Source organism: Marmota marmota, unplaced genomic scaffold (genome assembly GCF_001458135.2).
Source record: "Marmota marmota marmota unplaced genomic scaffold, marMar, whole genome shotgun sequence".
Taxonomy (NCBI): Eukaryota; Metazoa; Chordata; class Mammalia; order Rodentia; family Sciuridae; genus Marmota; species Marmota marmota.
The window spans coordinates 12091282-12107610 of NW_025999842.1; positions in this window are offsets into that span (position 1 = coordinate 12091282).

The window sequence follows — 16329 nt, forward strand, 5'->3', positions numbered from 1 at the left end:
AGTTTTCCAGTCCTTTGCATTATTTTAATAAGTGTTTAAAATGACACATGATTTCCTCTTGGTCCTTTTTTGGGATTTATTTTTAATAGTAGAGAAAGCTGATATTTTACATGCTCACAGCTCCTGATGTTCATTACTTTGGCCAATGCTACCTTTCTAAATAAATGCAACATGAGGACCCATTGTTCAGATAGAGGCTCCAAAACCATTCTTCCAAGAAAAAAGTCTGATGTGGAGTGAGGGGATCAGTACTCTCATTATAAATCTACAGTATAAACATAGTTTCCTAAGTAGTCTCAGTCTTCAAAGTTTGATACTTGGTAGGAAAAGCTTCTGACTTAAATGACTTGAGCTAGGCCAATGGAAAATCTGATAAACTAAACAGGGAGTCCTAAACCTATTAAAAAAATGTGTGTTTCTGGGTTGTTGTAGTTTTAATACTGGAAGTTATGTAAAAGCAGTATGTTACCCTACTGCAGAATGCTTAACACGATTTCATGGTATGTTTAAATGTGAAATCTGAGAAGACATACTGCTTACTACATCTTACCCCCACTTTGGCTGTTAAGTTACATTATCCTTTTACTGCATTCCCTTCCTGTTTGAATACTTTGTGTGTGTGTGTGTGTGTGTGTGTGTGTGTAGCTTCTAAAACCTTAATAACATGGGATTATATTAAGAGGCACTAGTAACCAAGTTTAACACCAATAAACATCGAATTCTCATTATAGGTCAGAAATCTGGAAATAGAAAGTGTTAGTTGTTAAATAGGAGTTTATGTATCTACTAAAAAGGGTTCTGTTTTTCAAGCTACCTTTTATGGTGTATTAGGTTTGCTTTCTTGTGTTGAAAATCTTGACATCTCTTTCACATTAAATATTTCAAGATCATTGAGTTATTTATCCTTCACATACAATGAGTAAAACTATCCCAAAAGGAGGAAAATGGCAAATTGCTGAAATTACAACTGTTTTTACTTTTCTCTAATGGAAGTAGCTTTAAAATCCATGGGGGGAAAATCCAATTTGAAGGAAAGTGGTATTAGAAAGCATGCAATTATGTATAGTGAACATTTCCTCAATGATGGAAAAATTCAAAATACATGAAGAAAAGCCTTCGTGAGCATTTTCTCAATAAGGTGAGATGATATTGTACACTGCTATTGGGGACTCCTGTAGTCAAGGAGGCAGAGTATAAATGGATTTATTTTTGCATTCTGGACTATGGTAAGGGCACAATATCATTGATGGAGATGGGGCAATGTGCCAGAAACCACATAGGGAATAAAATATGCAATTTGAGCTTCCATTCTGACTCTGTTCCTAAAAATAATAATAATAATGAAAATTGAAACTATTAATAATATTAATTTAACAATACAATAGCTGTGCACATTAAGTAAGAAAATTTTCTTCAGTTATGAAGTTCAGGTATATGATGTAGGTCAAACCAATTAACCAAGTTTTACTGCTATGGAAAAGAGAGAATAAACATTATTCCCTTGTTCCATCTGGAATAGAGGCCTTTAAAGATTTTATATTAAATATAGAATATATTTACATTAATATAGAAGTCTAATTTTGTGAGCCCTTTTTAGGTACCCATTAAGTGTCCTTTTCTGTTTCTTATATGCTGGTGTGATTTTTTCATATAAAAGTTGCATTCAGGAGATATAAAACTCTCAAATCAGGAGAATATGAAAATGACTAAGTGGAAAGATGGATGAAGTATTGTAAAGCATATTTAAACCCACGCAGGATGAGTGGGTCAAACTCTGGAAATATGGGACAGAATTACTACAGCTTTGTGTATGAACACCCAGGCTGAAGAATTTATTCATTCATATCCAGGTCCTGCTTCTCTCAAAATAAATTTTATGTGGCTTATGGGGATGAAGCACTTAAAGAAATTAGATTAGGAAAAATAAATCAAGCACAATCCCTCAAAACATTAGATAGGGAATTGAGAGGCAATTAAATCTATTTTTCTCTACATTTTTTATGTCTACTGTTAAGATTTTTATGGAATTATTTTTTTCAGGACTTGGCTATAGGATTGATAAGCTACCCTTCTCAATCTGTATATTATACAGCCTGGTATTTGTGAAATTTGTATGTTTTGTGTTTCTGTACATCTTACCCAAAGCTGAATCATGTCATTTTGTAGTTTGGTATCCATAATGACAGGCACATGGCCTTTGGCAGGCATAGTTGATAGATAAATAAGTAAATACATATATATTTGATAAATAAGTAAATATATTTGATAAATAAATATATGTGTGTATATATATATATATATATATATATATATATATTTCTTTTGAATTTTATTTTTTAAAAGTTGCCCTAAAATTTTAAAACATATAAAAGCTCTAAATGTGAATACAATGAATAATTGTATCCACAATCAATTTATAAAATAAATATTACCAATAAACTGAAGTTCCTTATGTCCTCTCACCCCTGCACCACAGGTAATATCTATCAAGTTTGGTAATTATTATTCTCAATTATATCTTATTCTTTTACTAAAGACAGTAATGCAGAAAATATATATAGAATACAATGATAAGCATGTATAAAGAAAATCATGTTTTTGTGTTTTATGTAAATGGAATAATCTATTCTACTACAACTTGGCATTTTTTCCTGGATTTATGTTTATGGAATTAATCCATTGAAGGTATGCATGGTTGCTATATTTGCTGTCACTGCTGTAGCCTTCCATTATGTGAATGCTACAAATAATGTTTCCATTGTTCTCTTGATAGGCATTTAGTTTGGGGCATTCTTTTATATGGACATGGGCAAGAATTGCTCTATGTATCCAGGAGAGAAATTTCTGTGCTCTAAGATATGTGCCCCAACTTTACCAAATGTTGCTGAATTACTCTTTGAAGGGGTGAATACTTATTTACCTTCCCATTAGTACTGTATGAACACTCCTCGTTTAACATGCTAACATTTGTGATTGTCAGACTGTATAATATTGTCTAATCCGAAGGATAAGAAATGATACTTTTGGTTTTCATTTTCATACCTCTTCCTACTAATGAAACACAGCATCTAATCATGTTTATTGAACACTTGCTTTCATATTTTGTGAATTTCTGTTCATATGTTTTTCCCAGAATCCTATAGTTTAATAATCTTTTTGTCATTTTATATTGTGTTAAAATATACATAATATAAAGCTTTTCATTTTAGCCATTTTTATGTGTGTAGTTCAGTGGACTTAAGTACATTTATGGTGTCATGTGACTTCTTCAGGTATAAACATTTTTTTCATAGTGGCTGCTCTGTTTTATATTCCTGTCATGAATGTACAAGGCTACAGTTTTCCTCATCTTACCATCACTTGTTCTTCCCCCCACCCGTTATTAAGATTATGATCATCCTATTGTCCATTTTCCCAATGACTAATAATACTGAGACTGTCCTGGGAGAAGTGTCTGATCAAATCTTTTGTCTATTTTTTTATGGCCTTGTTTTTGTTTTTGATATTAAGTTATAAGAGTTTTTCATATATTCTGGATATTAAACCCTTATTAGGTATATGATTTGCAAATATTTTTGCTTATTCTGAAGGTGTCTTTTCATTTTATAATGTTTCTTGATGCAGAAGTTTTACTTTTGATGAAGTCCAATTTTTCCAATTTACTTTTGTTCTTTGGGGTTTTATTATGTTTTCCCTATTGATTTGTAGGAATTCTGTAAATATATTCTGGGTATAAATCTTTTTTTGATCATACTCATTATAAGTATATTCTTCAACCATATGTCTTCTCATTTCTTCTTTTAAATGTTTTTTGATGAACAAGAGTATAAATTTTAATTGTCACATTTATCAATAATTTAATTTATGGTTTATATTATGTATTTCTTTTAGAAACTTACCTTGTTCGAAGATCAAAATGGTATCACTCTATTTTTTCTTAAGATTTTGGACTTTTGCTTTCAAATTTAGACCTTTAATCTGACTCTGCCCCCCACCACCCCCAGCATGGCTGGCACATTGAGAGCATCTCTGAATGCCACTGTTGGACTCCAAACATAACCACAAGTGCCTCACAGGCAGCCATTTACTGCAGGCTCCTGTTTCTTCTCTGGTTCTTTTAGACTGTCTAACTGACTTGTACTTTTTACAGAAGGAAAATCATAGATGCCTTTCAGTCTAGTTCTCTTAGTGTCAAGAACAATCAAGTTAAACCTTCTAGCTTGTGTCCAGTATGAATGGAGACTTTTCCATCTTTTGTTTCCTATGTAATTTTGTTAGGAACCTGAAAGGTGAAAAACTGGGCATCTATTGATGTCATACCAAATACTTTCTAGAATTTTGTCTAGTTGCCTTGGTCAGTGGTAGTGCTGACTGGAAGGAAAGATCAGGTACCACTCTGGACCTTCCTGACCTTGAAATTCCAGAAATAGAATGGCCTTATTGGTAGGAAGCATGACATATGCTTTATATGATAAACTCTATTTTTTCCTTTCCTTCTTCTTAAAAGACAACTAGATCCTTATATTATCATAAGTTAGACATTTCATTTGATAAAGACTAGTCATTACAGTTTCAGGATCCTAATGGCTATCTATACCTGTATCTTGTGTTGAGAGACAAAAATAATTGATGACACTTCTCACTCCTGGCCCGCGCAGGCGACAGAAGCTGGGTTCCCCTATGTGGAGTGGGCTGGCTGAGATATATGGTGAGAAATCACACAACACAGACAATAGTTTTAAGGGTTGAGCTTTCACCCTGGAAAGAGAAAGTGAGAGCCTGCATTTGCTTTATTTATATGGGGGAACTTCAAAGGCTTTCTACAGAATGTTTTTAGCCAATTAAGGTAGGAGGTGGGCTGTCCGGTTCCCAATGGATCATGCCCAACTCTGGAGCTATGAGATCAGTCTTCCTAGCAGAAGAAAGACAGAGGTCACATGCATAGGGCAAACCATTAAGTGTGAGGAGCCACAAAATAGCTTGCAATGCCAAACCAAAATCTCCTTGGCTGCAAGGCCTAGTGAAGACCTTCAAATAGCTCAGGGGTGGCTCCCCACAGGCACCGAAACTTTTAAGCAAATGAGATAAATGATCACCACTATTTTTCCCTGGTAAAGAATCATGTAAACAAAGGAATAAGAAAGAACATTGATTTTAGATTTCAAAATATCTAGCTCTTTGAAAATTTGCAAGAAAATAAAATTTGCAAGGACTGTAGTTGAAAGAAGCACAACTGCCTGTAATTTTCTTTTTTTAAACTTCAAAACATTCATAATTGAGGTGTCATGGAAAAAGACAAAGAGATTCAACTAGGAATTTTGAGATGTCAATTCTTCTCCTTAGCAGATGAGTGTGCTTTCTGTATGTATCTCTGAGTGCTTCTCCTCGTGTGGGATAGTGCTAGTTGCATTGATGGAATGACAGGACATTTTAGAGGTTCACATAAGGCAATGTATGGGAAAGTATCTCATGAACCATAAGGCAGGGGCCACACATCAGTTATATCCAGCTGGTGAAATGGGAACAAAGTTTCTAGCTGAGTTAGTTTGTCCTGTACAAGCTTCAAGCAACTGAAGTGTTATTTTAAATTCTCAGACTTTAGTTTTTCAAGTCTACATATCTGTCCACATGTAAAAAAGAAAAACAAAAACAAGATCCTCATGTCTGACATTTTAGATGAAAGGCAAACAGTTTATTCTATGATTACTTGGGGAGAAAATAGGGTATATGGACCTTGCAGAAAAACCAAGAGGAAGGGTGAGCCCAGCACCTGCAAAAAAATTCAGTGTGGGCTGGGCACCATGCCACTTGTGTTTCCCCTACCTTTCTGTGTTCTGGCCAGTCTTATATGGGGGAGGTCCTGCTTTGGATATCTTGTGATGGATTTGGGATTTCAAAAATATGATCATTTTTGGCAAAGTATCCCAGATGCCAGGAGAGCAACTACAGAATAAACTACTCTGAAATGATTTGGTTAAAAATGTGTCCAATTTCTACCCAGCAGAAGGCTCCTGAAATGTTTGTAGCATCTGTGGGCCCTGAGCTACTTCAGTCCTGGGCTCCAGATGCTGGCAGGCATTCCCCACTATTAAATCAGTCTTCAAGGATCGCCATATGCACTTCAATCAAACCTTTCTCACACGCATTCCCATAAAATTGCTGCTCTACAGCAAATCTTTTCAACCATACTTATGCTAATGTGGCTTTTTCTATGAATAGAAGAGAAAGAGTAAGTATAAAATCTGGTTCAACAATAGTGACAGTTATGTGCCCCACGGAGCTTCATGTGGTGCAGTGGGCCTCTGCTGATCCTCAGGATGCTGTTCCTTGATTTCTGGTCAGGCTTTTCTTGCTATATAAACAGTCAGATCCCACTATGCCATAGGGTTGGGACTCAAGAATAAAATTTTCTTCACAGGGTTTTCTGTCCTAAATTTTAATTCTCAAGACTTCATAGTTTTCTAAGTATTTTTCTTATATCTAGGTGAGGTAGGCAGAGCAGGTGTTATTAGCCACATATTTTTACATTAAAGAAACTAAGGTTCAGACTTGGAGATGTTAAATATCGTTCACCATACTATATTCCATAAGATTTTTATACCTGTTATTTATGTTGCTTATTTTCTCATTCTCTAATCTATCCCAGCTTAATTTTTGAAGAATGTCTGACCAAAAACCCCACAGGAGTCAGACCTTTATTTTTTTTAATGTCTTTGAGATTATAATGAAATGGATAGATATTTTTGGAATTATAAACCTATGCAAGTTTCATTCCCGTTTTTGAAAATTTTATTTTGAGACAAGGTCTCATTAAGTTGCCAAGGTTGGCCTTGAACTTAACAACCCTCCTTCCTCAGCCTCTGGAGTAGGTGGGATTATAGGTGTGCACCTGCATGTTCAACTCTCATTCTCTTTGATTCATGATGTTCTACAAAAGGCAAAGACAGATACCTTCCTAGAACAGATATATTCACAGGGTAGAGAAGGAGGTTATGACTCTCCAGAAGTCCCTGCCAAGTAGGAAGCCAACGAGAAACACTTATACTGGGATGGGGAAAGAGAGTGTCCCACTTCTTTGGGGGGGATCCTGAGGAGGCAGCTGGCCTAGAATAGTAGACTGAACTGAAGCTGATAGTGGCAGGACGTCACCTGACCATGGGTTAGGGATGTATCTAGGCAGACAGATCTGGCACTTCTCAATCTCCAAAACGAGTTGGTGGGATGCAGAGGGTTCCAAAGTTCCTGTGGACCCTCTTTGGAATAAATACAGATATAGAATATGCCAACAGGCCTGAGTGTGGGTCTAAAGTGAGACATGGAGGGCTCTCTTAGCCAGAGATATGGAGCCTTGATCATGGACTTTAGCAGCTGCTCCAATATAATGCAGTCCCCCAATGGTCACAGCATAGGACCTAAGGGACAGGAACTGCCCTCATGGGAGAAATCAGAGGATCCTCTGCTGATCAAGCCCTACTCCCTGGCCCCATCACCCTGAGGACTTATGAGCTATTCTATATGGACATGTCATCTCTTCAAAGACTTGGAGGTATCATGAAGAAAACTGAGTATTTTTCCAAATGAGACTTAATGATCTCATCAATCAGTTTATTCAGAGAAATCTTTAATTTACTAAAAATTCCTCCTTCATTCACCTCCATTTCCACCTCCCAATTCCTGGTGAATTAGGTGCTCATGAGAAGTTTGGCTCAGTTATAGGGATACAAAGAAAGTTACTCTTAAGAAAAAAAAAAAAAAAAANAAAAAAAAAAAAAAATATATATATATATATATATATATATATATATATATTGGCATGAATTGACCACCGTGTTACAATAGGAGGGGAAATATATATTTCATGGGTATAGGAGCTGAAGGCTATGTTAGAGGTCAGTGTGTATGACAACCTTGGAAACAATAGGAAACCATAGGCATTTTTTTCCCTTCTTGTATTTACTTTTGCTCTTGCTGGCGTAAGGATTTTTCTATAATGGACATCAGCAAAAATGTGTTCCTCCAGGAGGGCTGTCCTGGAGCCTGCAGTGCAGGCCTCCAGGGGTCCCCTGGATTCTTGATTTAATTACCATAAGACCTTTTGCAATTGCCCCATGGTATTTCTGGGCTTTCCAGAAGCTGTGCTATAAATCTTCCACCCACCGAAACCTTTTGTATATCCCTCAGCCAGAATAATGGGGAAGAAAATTATGTTCATGTTATTTCAGTTGGAGAAAGTGCTAATAATTCAGGGATCTGTGCAGTGGGACATAGAAATCTATTACTTTTAGGGTTAGCTCCATATTCCATTGACCTTGGGCAACTCCCTGAGCCACTGTGAAATGGAATGGGCTATATGATTTTGAATGTCACTGCTTATGATTTGTTTGATTTGCTTATTCAGTTAACACATAGGTGTTAAATGACTACTATGTACCACCCTAGGTGATGGGCTGGGATGACCTAGACAAGCGTGGTCCTTGACTTCACAATGCTTTTATATGGACCAGAAAATAGAAACACTCTAATAAGTTATAAAAGGACATTCCCCACAAAACTACAACAGAGACACTAATTGCTCTACAGTCTAATGAACTTTCCATAGCAATACTTTTGCTATAAACCTTCCTAGGCATCCTCAACTACCTCTTTAACAAACTTGGTGGTGGGTGCTCAAAAAGGGCAGTGGTGTAGGGAAGCACAGAAGCCAGACAAATGGCAAAAGGGCTCAGTCATGATTATGATTAAGGCAAAGTAATGGAAGTGATCAACATTTCAGTTGCCATTATCTGCCAAGTACAGTATCATGGGCTTTACATGTGTTATCTTACTGGGTGGTGTGGGGGTCGGGTGGGGTGGGGTTGGGTCAATGTCATTACTCCAGGTCCTGAACTCACAAGCTGCAAATTGTTTTCTACCAGAACATGGCCTTCTGCTCCAGTTTAGTAAAATACCTTGCAAGAGGCCATCAAATGCACTAAAGGAAAAAAAGTGGTAGAGCAAAGAACTTCTTGGTGAAGAAAGGTGTGGTGTGTATGAGGGAGAAACAGATGGGAAGAGTAATAACAGTGAATTCACCTCTTAATTTCATAAGTAAAAGGACATTTTATAGCCATCTATATTATTTTGAAGTAATGAAACATCTTCCGAAGTGAGAAATCATGTCATCTGCTCTAGTAGTCTTAATATAAAGAAAAGCAAAGTATTTCATATGATTTTATGAGAAACTTTGAAAAAAAACAATGAGTGACCATCTGGTATATTTTAAAAATCTGTTCTGGAATGTATATTTTACATATTTTCTGGATTATCATATTTTACTGCCAAGCATGTCTGCAGATACCCCTATTTCAGAGCCACATGTTCAGATAATTGCTGGAAAAAGACCAAATAAATAAATAAACAAATAGATAAATGGAGAAGGAAAAAAAATCGAACACCAAAAAACCAGCCCCCGATACACAACAATAAAAACCCAAGCCCCAACTCCCAAAACAGTATTCTGACTGACTGTCCTTGACTATCTTTTATTCAGAATGGTTGATAAAATAGAATCTCAAACTAGGGCATACATACCTAAAATATTCATGAATAACTTAACTCATGTATGGGAAGTAAAACCCTTGAACCTCAAGTAGTTCATTTTTGGAGGACCTCAAATAGTTCTGAAAATGGTAGCAAAAACTTAAATTTGTAAAGACATCTTGGCTTCATATTTTGAGTAAATATTCAGTAAAAGTTAACTCTGTAACTGTTGTCTCTCCCTTATTGAGGGATCTATACTCCTTTCCAAAGTGGGTTCAGATGTAGGGAAGGTGCACATGGATTTGTGGGCACAGGGCAGAGACTCTGGCCTCCTTGTGTCTTCTCGGGCTTACTCTGAAATTCTCCCTCAATCTGCTGGCCATTGGTGTCTGTTGAGCACAGCTTGCCATGCCTCATTGGTGGTGAGTTGTGTGGTAACTGTGGCTGTAGCTTATAGATTTTTTTTTTCCATTTTCAGCGACTGGGTCTGGATACAGAATTTGTGAGACCTAATGCAAGATGAAAATGTGGGACTCATGCTCAAATATCATTAAGAACTTCCAGATGGCTACCAGAGATCAGTAAACCAAGAATGGGGCCCTTCTAAGCTCAGAGTTCTGCTGATTGTACTCTGCCCCAGAGCCACTCTATAGTCACTGGCCTGGCGTTCCTCTTGACATTCCTAGGGGACCAGAGATGGAGAAAAGCTGAGTGTGAGAGGACTTTTTTTTTTTTTAATGGAGTGGGCAGGAACATGGATGTATGTTAATGAGTCTTGTCCTTGACATATGCTTTGTCACCAATTTCTTATTTGTTAAACTTGTTGCTGCATCTCTGCATGTCTAAGCCAAGTTCCCTGTAATTTGCTTTCTCTTTTTGCAAATGTCAGCACCATGTTATTCAGTGGCTGCTTTCTTTCTGTTGTAGTAACCAAGAGATTTTAAAGCTCCTTTGTAGGAGTTTCATTCTTTTTGCATTCCAGTGTGACATAGATTCTCCTTTTCAGAATGCTTTGGTCTTTTTCTACCACACCATCAAAACTTCTCCCTCTGCAACCACCTTCACATCTCTCAAATTTACAACAGTGTCTTAAAACATTAAGATTTAATATTGTACATTAATTCTGTGCTCTGTCTTCATCATAGAGTATGAAGCATTTCTTTTGGGGCAGAAATAATATTTTGTGAAGGTCAGTGTGTTAAAGATAACATATGTAGTATTTATGACGCATGTGAATGCTGACCAGTGGGCTTTGGCTTGCTGTTTTTAAATAAAAGGAAATGTGATGTAAATCTATTAGAACATAATCTAACTCGCTCTATAAATTAGAATAACATGGTTAAATTTTAATTCCAGTGTTTTCTATGTTGTATAGACATACATATAGTGAGTTGAAATGAAATGAAAAACATTTTGCTCAAAAACTGGGTGACAACTTTCTGTAGCATTGTTTACTACCTTTTTTCCCCCTTTAAATTCAGAGGGCTAATCAGTCAAAAATTGCATATTGTTATGCTAAGAGTATCTTATCCAATGTCTAAAACTCACTGCTGAAGCCTCAGTACTAAGAGATGATGTTCAGTGTTATATTAACAGAACATCTTTATTTTGCACTTCACTATTTACTTGTAACAGAGCACACTGAGAGCAAGTATGTGAAGAAGCACCTCACCAGCACTAACACCTACAATTACACACAAAGAGGTGGAATGAGGTGGACATCTACCTTATTTGATTTGTCAGCTGTTGGGGGCCACAGCCAAGTCGGGATGATGCATGGCATTTTTGCCAGAAGTAGTGGTTGAGAGGTGACGCTAGCGAGCCATTAAGATGATGATTTTTGAGTTCTGGCGGAGTTCCCTTTGAGTTCCACTTGAGCTCTTGCGGGGATTCCCTGAGAGTTCCCATTGGTTGGGGAAGTGCCGGAGGAGGGATATTTCTGGTTGCTGGTTCCTGGAGGAGCCACGTGGCGTTCGGGGGAGTTCCCGGGAGCGTGTGTGGAGTGTGCTGGTGGAGTTCAGAAATAAAGTTTGTTCCCGCTTCAGTGGCTCATGATTTGTGCCCATCCAGACTGTGGCAGTCAGCAGCAAACAACAGTTTCTTAATACCATAATTTAGATTCATGTTTTCCATGCAGAGGAAGCTGATATGATATTTCTGGGCGGTGGGGGTGGGGGTGGGGATTGTTCTATCCAAAAGAAGCATTTGAAAAGATGTGCTAATGTATAGTGAAATAAGATTATTGAGTGGGGTTGGGTTTGTAGATTCAAAAAGTCATTCATGAGCAATATTGTTACAATAGGAAGTATGATTAGTAATTTCCAGATTTTGCCTTTACTCACTCTTCTTATGCCTCGGTTTTCTCTAGTGAAATAGTAGCACATTTCTGTTCATTAATCAAGTCCTCTGATTTCTTCATATCGCCTCTTAAACCTAAGCCTTTTCTTTACCACTCTCCACCACTGATGTTTAGGATGGAGATACTTCACTCTTCCACAATCACAAAAGACTTTGTCTTCTTATCTTCACTCTTATCTCTAATTTATCCCATAATCAGCAGCCATAATAATTTCTGAAAATGACATTTATTTACACTATTGTTATGCTAAAAAACTAGAATAAAGTTTAAGAGTCTTATTCTGGTGTTTAGTCCTTACATAACTGGGCCCACAGAGCCTTTTCAACCTATACTCATACTGCTTTGGATAGGGCATGTGTCTCTTCAAAATTCATGAATTTGAACTCAGTCCTCTTGATACCAAAGTGATGGTATCAAGAGGTGGGACCCTTGAGAAGTGATGAGGCCATGAGGGCTCCAGCTCATGGGATCAGCGAGTGAACCCATTAAAAGGGCATGAGGGAGTGAGTTTGTCTCTTTCTGCTCCTCTGCCTTTGGCCATGTGAGGAGACAGTAATAAGGTACAATTTTGGAAGCAGAAAATGAGCCTTCTCCTGATATCAAATCTGAAATCTGCTGGTGCCTTGATCTTGGACTTCTTCTCATTTAGAAATGTGGGAAATAAATCTCTGTTCTTTATAAATCAACATCTAAGTGGTCACAGCAATCTGAACCATGATACTCAATGATCTTTCCCCAAGGAATCTATCATTTCATTTCAGCTGCTCAGCCATGCTTCTGCCCTCATGTGTGTTTCTTGCTTACTCTTGTTTTACCAGTTAATATGCCTCCCACCATCCCACCACTTCAGACTCTGCTGAAATTCTCTCTGCTCTGTGGACATAAATTGTTCCTGTGGGGTAACAAGTATTTGAGTTCTTTTAATTTATTTAGTCCTGATTATTAAGCTCCTTCCTGTCAAGTTCTAGGTTGTAATAGTGAGCAGCCAGACAAGGTTGTACTCATGGAGGTTCCAGTTTAGAGAAAATCAGATATGAAATAGGATAAACTCCATTTCTAGAGCATTGGCTATCTATGAACTAGTTTGACACAATATATCTAGTTTCTATATTTGATGGACCCCTTTGATGGACCCCTTTGAGAGTTCTTACAATGAGTGCCACAAGAGACAACTTGGCACGGTGGGAAGCAATGCAGCCAGACTGCAGACATTCTGTCTGCCCTGACACTCTCTGGTTTTGTAGCCTTGGGTGAGTTACTGATTATATTTTACACAGTATCTCCAAAAAGAGAGTATAATAAAAGCACATACCAAGATAAGGTGGTGACCATGAATTGATTTCACATGTGTACAGTGTCAGGCATGCATACTGGGTGCTAAGTGTTAGTTTTTGTTATTATTTTTATAATGCCACAGCCTGTGTGGCCTTAGGCAAATCATATAACTTCATTGCCATTTCTTTATCCCTCCTATAAATTAAGAATAATATTAACCTGATAAATGTGTGTGTGTGTGTGTGTGTGTGTGTGTGTGTGTGTGTGTGTGTGAGGAGATGAGATAAAACTTGAAAGTGTTTGGAAAATAAGAGGATGCTATAGAAACGTAAGGCTCATTCATTAGTCAGTGGCTGAGGCAAAACTGTCACAATCTCTGCCCTCTCTGAATTTGCAGTCAGATATTGGCAGTGGACAGAGACTAACAATTATAGTACCTTGTGCTTAGCATGGGGGCAGGAAAGGAAAGAACTGGGCAAATGTGAAGCAGGACTTCCCCACATGGCCTGCAGTGGAAGATGGTCAGAGAAAGCTTCACCTAAGAGGGAAAAGTGTGTGCAGAAGTCTAGAATAAGATGAGTTTGGATTGTTTTTGAACCTTAAAATAATGTTCAGTATAGTTGGCACATGAAATGTGTGTGTATGGCAGTAGCAGGATTTGGTATACAAAATTTTAGGGTCTAGTACAATACCAAAATGTGGACCCATTTTCAAAGAGCAGGAAAACAGTTTTCCTTTCTCATTCCTCATTTTGACCTGTTTTTAAATTTTCTATTTAATGTTGTCCTCTCTTGGGCACAGGGATACACTCGCAGGAACTTTTTCGTCCCTCATAGGTGTTAGGGGTTCTATTCTGCAACTGGACATGCAAGTATCCAACTTCCACCTTCCCTGTGGCACATATTTGAGATCCTGATATGGGCAAAGGGCAGCATTGTTTGCTGGGTAGGTCCCAGGAACAGAGTCCTCCCTGGGAGGTAGAGAGGCAGTGCAGGTTAGAAGATGAGGATCTGAGTCTATGGTGCATGCTTCATTATCAGCCTTTGTTTACAAAACACACATATAAAGAAAAAGTGATTAAGAATTTGAAGATAATGACCTCTGACTATACATTGCTTTGTAATTATTTTCTGAGAGTGTAAACTGTAGATATAGAACAACTATGTATAATGCCAAATCAGTGGATCTTTTGGATCACTTCACAGTCAGTGTTTTATTACCCCTACCCCACCCCCCCTTTTTTAATGAAAAGAACATTAAGAATGAAAGAGATGAGTAAATACATGATACATGGAAAAAAGGACATGAAAGATTTTACAGTAGTTTAAAAATAATTTGCTCTAAAGAGACATATCATTGTGATTAATATTTTCTTTTGCTCATCTTAATTTTTATTGGTTCTAAAATACACACATTATTTTTTAATAAAAGATAAGTTATAATAATTTTCATAATATTTGTTGCATATTAATTATGTAAAAATGGGTTTCTATGTGACACTACTTTTATTAAAAAACCCTATGAGAGTTTAATAGTACTGTTCAGATAGAAAAAGGCTCCCAAAATGTGTGTTCCTCACAGAAATGGGTGTGCTAGACTGCATTTCTAGAATAAATGTAATTTGGCTATGATTTTTTAAAAATTTTAATGTATTTAGTTGCTTTGAAGATCAATTTTTTGTCAGCTTGACTGGGTCAGAGGATGCCCTGACAGCTGGTTGAATGGTAAGTCTGGGTGTGTCCATGAGGGTGTTTCTGGAAGAGACTAACATTTGAATTGGTAAACTGAATGAAGCAGATGGCACTTTTGAATGTGGGTGGCATCATCCAATAGGTTGAGGTCCTGAATAGAACATAAAGGCAGAAGATGGTTGAATTAACTCACTGCCTATTGGCTTGAACTGAGATATTAGGCTTTTCCTGCCTTCAGCCCTCCTGGTTCTCAGGCCTTCCACCTGGACTGGAACCTATACCATCAACTCTTTGTTTTCAAGTCTTAGAAAATACTTCTGGTTCTTCAGTTCTCCATCTTGCAGACAGCAGATGGTGGGACTTCTCAGCTTCCATCACTGTGTGAACCAATACCTTATACTAAATCTCTTCATATAGCGAGAGGATTTAGTCAGAACAAGAATATACCTCACTCTAGAAGATATAGGACTTTTATGTTTTTAGGGCAAAGCCTTTGTGTTTTACAAATTTGGCTATAGAAATCTCAAACTAAATGTGTTGAAGGTCTAAACAAGGTTGTAGACTCCTGAATACACAGAAGGCTTTAGTACCAAGTCTCATGAGCCTCATGGCAATCAATATATTTGTAGGTTTATTTATTCAGAATATTCAGTCCTCTGGAAGTTTGCATGAGATTGGAATCACTCACTCCTTAGACATTTGGTTGAACCATCCTATAAAGGCTTTGGGGCTTTTTAGTTATTTATAAGTAAGATTTCAAACTACTAGTTTAACTTCCTTAATAATTATAGCTCTCTACTGTTTTTCTACATAATCTCAGACAAATTTTGATAAAGTATATTTTTCTAGATATTATTTGGTGTGAATTTTCAAATTTATTGTCATGGTTACTTGTTCAGTAATGAAGATTGAGCTCAGGGGAACTCTGCCACTGGGCTAGATCTACAGCCCTATTTATTTTTTATTTTTAGACAGAATCTCATTAGGTTGCCCAGGTTGACTTCAAACTTGTGATCCTTTTGCTTCAGCCTCCTGAGTAGTTGGGATTACAGGAGTGTGCTACTGCACTTGGCTAATTGACATAGTTTTAAAATTTTTTTCCAATCTAGTTATGATTCAGTATTCATTCCTGACATGGTCTATTCCAATTTTTTTTCTTGCTAAGAATTGACAAAGCTTTGTTTTAAATTTTTCTTTTCATAGACCACCTTTTCTCACTGTCAATTCTTTCAATTGTATCTCTTTTTTTTCAATGATTTCTGTACAATGTGATTCTGCACATTGGATTTTTTGTTTTCTTGCTTTCTTGCAAATACATACTTTGGTTCTTTTACCATTGCCTTTTAAAATCTTAACTATTTTATTATATAAATTTATATATTTATTTCCCTATATATCCATTATATGTTTTGATATGGATTATTTTCATAATAATTCAGCTCTAAGGATTTTCTAATTTCCACTGTTACTTAATTGTGAAATCTG